This window comes from Scyliorhinus torazame, chromosome 4 (assembly GCF_047496885.1).
Source record: "Scyliorhinus torazame isolate Kashiwa2021f chromosome 4, sScyTor2.1, whole genome shotgun sequence".
NCBI classification, from domain to species: Eukaryota; Metazoa; Chordata; class Chondrichthyes; order Carcharhiniformes; family Scyliorhinidae; genus Scyliorhinus; species Scyliorhinus torazame.
The window spans coordinates 286,253,442-286,259,441 of NC_092710.1; the positions used below are offsets into that span (position 1 = coordinate 286,253,442).

The 6,000-nt window shown below is 47.0% G+C and overlaps 1 long non-coding RNA gene across 1 annotated transcript in view; it reads left to right on the top strand.

Moving 5' to 3' along the window:
• LOC140411740 (uncharacterized) overlaps nucleotides 1-4,977 on the top strand; it is a 145,943-nt gene extending 140,966 nt beyond the window's left edge. The window contains exon 2 of the long non-coding RNA XR_011940981.1: nucleotides 3,451-4,977. This is a non-coding gene — a long non-coding RNA (uncharacterized lncRNA). The remainder of the gene's footprint in view (nucleotides 1-3,450) is intronic.
• Nucleotides 4,978-6,000: the final 1,023 nt, after the last annotated feature.

The following is a 6,000-nucleotide window of genomic DNA, read 5'->3' on the forward strand; positions in this document are numbered from 1 at the left end:
AAGCCAAATTCGAGCAGCACGCTGGACCCTACACCTACAAGGACGTGACATTACGGTAAAACGGACAAAGACGCACACGTTTCTGGCCAACAATTTACACAATGCAGGACCCCACATGAGCGCGAGATCATAGGAGCCAAGCAAAGCACAGGCCCTTTGTTCCAAAGTCGGTACCGAAAAAGACAAGCATCTGACCACAGATGACCCAGCCCACAGACAAAGCTCCAAAAATTTATGTAGATGGCTCCTCCACAGTTCTTGAAGGAAAAAGAATCACAGAATGTGGAATTTATGTAGAGGACGCGCAGGGACACGCTTTAGAAGAAATCGCATTAAAGTTGCCTGGACATTTAGGTTCGCAGGCAGTTGAGTTAACAGCCATCGCTTACATTGTCCAGTTCTTGAAGGAAAAAGAATCACAGAATGTGGAATTTATGTAGAGGACGCGCAGGGACACGCTTTAGAAGAAATCGCATTAAAGTTGCCTGGACATTTAGGTTCGCAGGCAGTTGAGTTAACAGCCATCGCTTACATTGTCCAGCACCCTGATTCGTTCCCGACCCCAACAGACATATATTCAGACAGTTTGTACGTCTGCAACAGCCTGACAGAATTCCTACCCCTGTGGGAATGTAAAGGATTTATATACGCCAAGGGAAAATCCCGACCCTCAGCGCCATTACCCAAACACATTCTCCAGATCGCGAAAGGTAGAAAATACGGAATAGTTAAAGTTAGAAGTCACCACCATTCCTCCCCACCCAGTAATGTGAAAGCAGACACCGTAGCGAAGGCAGGCTCACGACATGGCCATCACTTACATAACCGGACTCAACCCTGTAACCATTTTGACCGAGCATTCCCCCGAGAGTGCCCCAGTACACACGGTTCAGGTCTCACAGGCCAACATTCAAGACTTAGCCCAAGCACAGAAAGAAGACGAGACACAAAAATAAATTTTAAAGGAAACTTCCCAGCCCCCTATGATAATCTTAAAGATACTTTAACGATCCATAAGGGAATCGTTTTAAAGGATGGTATTTATGTAGCACCCACCCAGGATAGGAACGAGATTATTTGCAAATTCCATGACGGACACGGACACCAAGGGATAGAATCCACCCTTGCCCACCTCAGATCTCTCTGCTGGTGGCCCGATTTAAAAACTGACGTGACCCATTACATTGAGAATTGTTTGATTTGCGCACAGAACAACCCAGACACATATGCAAAGAAAGGTCAGCTAAGACACACCCGCCCTGTAAACGGCCCGTGGACAAACTTGCAGTTAGACTATATTGGTCCTCTTCCCCCCTGCAGAAATGGATCCAAATATGTGTTGGTCGTCATCGACACATTCACGAAATGGGTAGAAGCTTTCCCTTCACGAACAAATACAGCCAAAGCCATGGCAAAAATTCTAACTGAACAGATTTTAACAAGATGGGGACTCCCCCAAGTATTGAGTTGGACCAAGGTTCGCACTTCACAGGCAGAGTCATGAAAAATGTCATGACGATTTTTGGCATAAAACAGAAGTTTCACATTGCCTATCACCCGCAGTCCAGCGGCATTGTGGAATGCATGAATCGGACACTAAAGGCCACAACTAGGAAGACGGTACAGCAGCATAATACGACATGAGACACAGTGCTCCCATTCGCACTGATGTTTATTAGAAACATGGTGTCGAGTTCGACAGGTTACACCTCCCATACCCTCATGAGCGGACGACCCATGAAGTGTACCGAGTATTTATTTGGACTTGATTTGGCAAGCCCCGCAGTCACCGCTCTGACCCACGAGAAAGCGGTCCAAAACATGTTGGAGAATATTAAAGCAGCACAGCTCGTTGCAGCTGTTCGACTAGGCACTAGATGAAAGCAGAGTAAGGCCTGCTTTGATAAGATAGTACACCCGATGGAGTATACAGTCGGACAGCAAGTCATGATCTCCCTGTACAATCCCAGTTCATTCCTCTCCCATAAATTTGCAGGACCCTACTCAATCTCCGATAAAGTAAGCCCCTCAGTTTACAAAATCACATATCCTGATGGAAAGTCAGGATGGTTCCATATAAACCAGCTTAAGGTGTATGGAACGCAGTGCAGCCACTCGCACCACCTCTCATTGGCAATGACAGACAGCGGAGACCCGCCCACTGGCAACCCAATCCAGCCCTCCCCCAGCCAGGACAGCACGCCCACAGACACGACCTTGACTGCGCACCCAGAGTCCAATTTCATCCTAACACTTGATTCGGCTGCTAGCGACAGCGATAGTGACAGAGACAGCTCAACGGGCGACCTTGATAGACCCGAACAATGGAAAAACAGACCAGGCCCCAGTCCCTACAGCCCTAGTAACACCAACCACAATATGTTCAGCAATTTATTTGCCATTACCAGAACCTGACCCACCACCCGACGATAGCGACACCCCTCTTGCCACTACCTCCCTACAGGATACAAAACATTGGCATCGTGATAATTCCTGTCGTCTGACATGGAATGATGAGATGGACCCCACATCGGCACACGCCGCATTGGCACTGAAACTCCAGGCACGATTTTGGCACCCGGGAGATGGTGATGACTCAGAGTCTGACTCCCACGATGCTAACCCCTTTGAGACCCTCTTTGGAATGGAACCTTGAGGTGTCCAGATGATGAAAGAAAGGAACCGATTGAGATTTACTGTGTCCTATTCCCTGATGGAACCGGCCCGCTTTCTTCCTTAGTTTGTTTTTTTTAATGTTCAAAGTTCTCTCTCTTGTACGATTTTGTGTGCCTCACGAAAAATTTCTTGATACAGTAATGACTACTCTTCTGACACCACATGGCAGTTAAAGGCACAAATTTGCTGAAGTCCATATATCCTCAAATTCTTACCGCTCTTGGAAGGTCACTCAGGCAGTGGAGTAACGGCACTTATCTCCGCCCTGCCCTATATATTTGGTCAGTCAAGCTCGGGTTGTGGAGCAATGGCACTGATCACCGCCCTACCCAGGGATTCTACCCATTCTTGCCCTGCCGCGGATCATACGCACCCCATTCGGAGAATTCTTTTTGAAACTCTTTTGCTGTTTTTTTTATAACTGTGGTTTAAAGAATGCACCTTTGCCACAACGTTTGTCCCCTTTCCGGCGACCCTTCGGTTGCTATCCCCCCACCTGCTAGTTACATGTTCAAATTACTTGGTTGAAATGAGTTTGCAGAGGACGGAGAAATTGTCCGCCCACTCAGCCCATCACACACGCTGCGGGAGTGCTCGCACTGTAACAGAATTTTTTTTTCGGATGTCTTGTCTCCCAAATGGTTGTTTAAAAAAAAAAATGAGGGATTCACATATGGTGATGATTCTAAATGGGAAATTGATTAAGGAGAAACAGACAGACAAATGAGATATTAAGCAACAAGATAATAACAGATATTATGTTTGTACCCTCAGGAAGATACGGGGATACCTGAAGACAAAGGAAGATACAGACGAGATGAAGACGAACCTGATGATCTGCATCATGATTGTCGTTGGAACAATACAGTTGCACGTGTTACCCAGCCCTACACCCCTCACCACACAGGCCCTAAACATTACCACCCAACACGACACCCCCAGTCCGGACACGACACCACATAGACATAGCCACAGATACAGCATGGTGTGAGAATATCATAAAATGGTACTCCCTTTCGTACACAGTAGCGGCCCTATTGGGTATAGCTACACTTTGCAGTGTCACCCAGACGATCAGACTTCGGAAATGGAGGAGGAGAGCCTCCCACCCTCCAGTATACACACTCAGAGCCCTGTTCCTCGGACTCCAGCAAACCCCACACTCTTTCTGAACCCTACCTCCCTAATAAATTCCATGGTTGTTGTTGCTTTAATGAAGTTACTTTCTTTGTACATGGACATTAAGTGATAAGTAAGAATGTGACGCTGCTATTGGTTATTTTTGTATTGCAAGATAAGTTCTTTGGTTATTAGATAGCACCATAAGTGTAGTGTAGTTAGAGACAGTTAGAGGTTCCCCTTGTGTGTAAAGGGACTGAAGTGTATGTTTGAATGTTAAATGCCCCCTTAGAATTTTTCGAGGTATGTGTTGTATTAGGGAAACTTAGGTAAATATTTTGACCCATAGGACAGAGTAGGGTAGAACCTGTCCTTGATTGAGGGTACCCGGCATGTCAGAGAACAGGAGAAGATCCAGTAGTGTGATCCTTCACGCTTCGCATTGAGGATCAAGGGGACAGAGTGTAGCCATCTGGGATGGCCACTTACAACCAGGAACAGAAAGTCGCAAAGCATAGCGGAAAAAATGGACAATGCGAGATTCAGGCAGGCTCAGAGCCTGAATGTATATTTGCGAGTGAGGAATCCAGACAGTATCGAAACCCCCAACTGATTAACATTTGATGGCCCATCTCCGTCAGAGAAAAGACTGATACTTGAGCGACCGATGCAACCCCAGACATTTCGGCGCCACTCCCTGTACTCGGGAAGCGTAAACAACAGGGTCAATGACCACTTAGGACATGGCCAACCATCAAGGCATCCGCCCCTTTATTGGTTCAAATCGAACGCAATGATCAGGAATCACCCAATTAGTGGGGTCCAAACTGAAGGACCGCCCAAAAGAGCGCAAAAAACCCCAAGAATAAAAAGAGAGTCCACCATGTGTTCGCTCTCTCTTGGACCTGGCGCTCCGGCAACGTCCACTTCCAATTGCAGCACCACCAGAACCAAGTTCACGTTCAACGCTCACTACCAGACAGATGAGCCTAGCTGAGCAGCAGTTACTTCTACAGACCCGATAGATACAGATCCGAAAAGCGGCCACTGTTCCTCTGACCTAAGCCGGGTGCCTGAAGTTAAGTACAGGTTGTCTTAGTCGATAGGTGTAGTTTAACTAGTAGTGTTTATGTTGCATGACTAATTGTGTGTGTAAATAAAGTACCCTTGACCTTGAACTAACTAACTGGTGTTTGGCTCTTTCATCGATAACCGGTTGAACCTTGCGGTGGTATCATTCGATACCTGGCGACTCTGAGCAATAGAATATTGATATCCAAAGAAAGGAGAGCAACCTCACTGACTGCCATATTTACAGTAGGTAAAAAAGGCAACACCCCTGACCAAACACAACCCCACTGAGGGGTCCCGCACTCTCCCCCGACCACTTGAGCTACATGCCGGAAAATGGAAATGACTACCCACCTCCTCACTTTCCCTCCGCAGCCATTGCGTCAGCTTCACATTCTTAAAAAGGAGTACTAAACGACGCCCGTATGACTTCCTGCTGGGAAGTCGAGTGATTCCCAGGAGGCCGCTGCGTTTGACTTTAATCTTGCTAATGAGATTCAAAGGAATGCAAATGAGTGTTAATGATATGCTCACTATTCTGGGGCAAAGCTCACCATCTAGAGCGGGCCAGGTGAATTACAAACGGGATCACGCCCAGCACGAATATCGATTTTGGCTTTTCCCGCTATTTAGCAGGTGCGCCCAGATTAGCGGCAGGTGCAACATGGTGGTTCAACCACACCCATTATTGCAATCCATATTTAATTGAATTCAAATATCACTATCTGTCATGGTGGGCTTCGAACCTTGGTCCACAGAGCATTATCCTGGGTCTCTGGATTACCAGTCCAGTGACAATGTCACTACCGTGAAACGTCAGAGAGTCGTGAACACAGCCCAGTCCATCACAAGAACCCACCTCCCATCCATTGACTATCTACACCTCCCGCTGCCTGGGGAAAGCAAGCAGCATAATCAAAGCCCCCTCCCGCCTAGCTTACTCACTCTTCCATCGGGCAGAAGATACAAAATTCTCAGAGCACACACGAACAGATTCAAAAACAGCTTCTCCCCCGCTGTTACCGGACTCCTAAACAACCCTCTTATTGACTGACCTGATTAATACTACACTTCTGTAGGCTTGAGCCAATGCCGGTGTTTATGTCTTTACATTGTGGACCTCGTGTTGCCCTT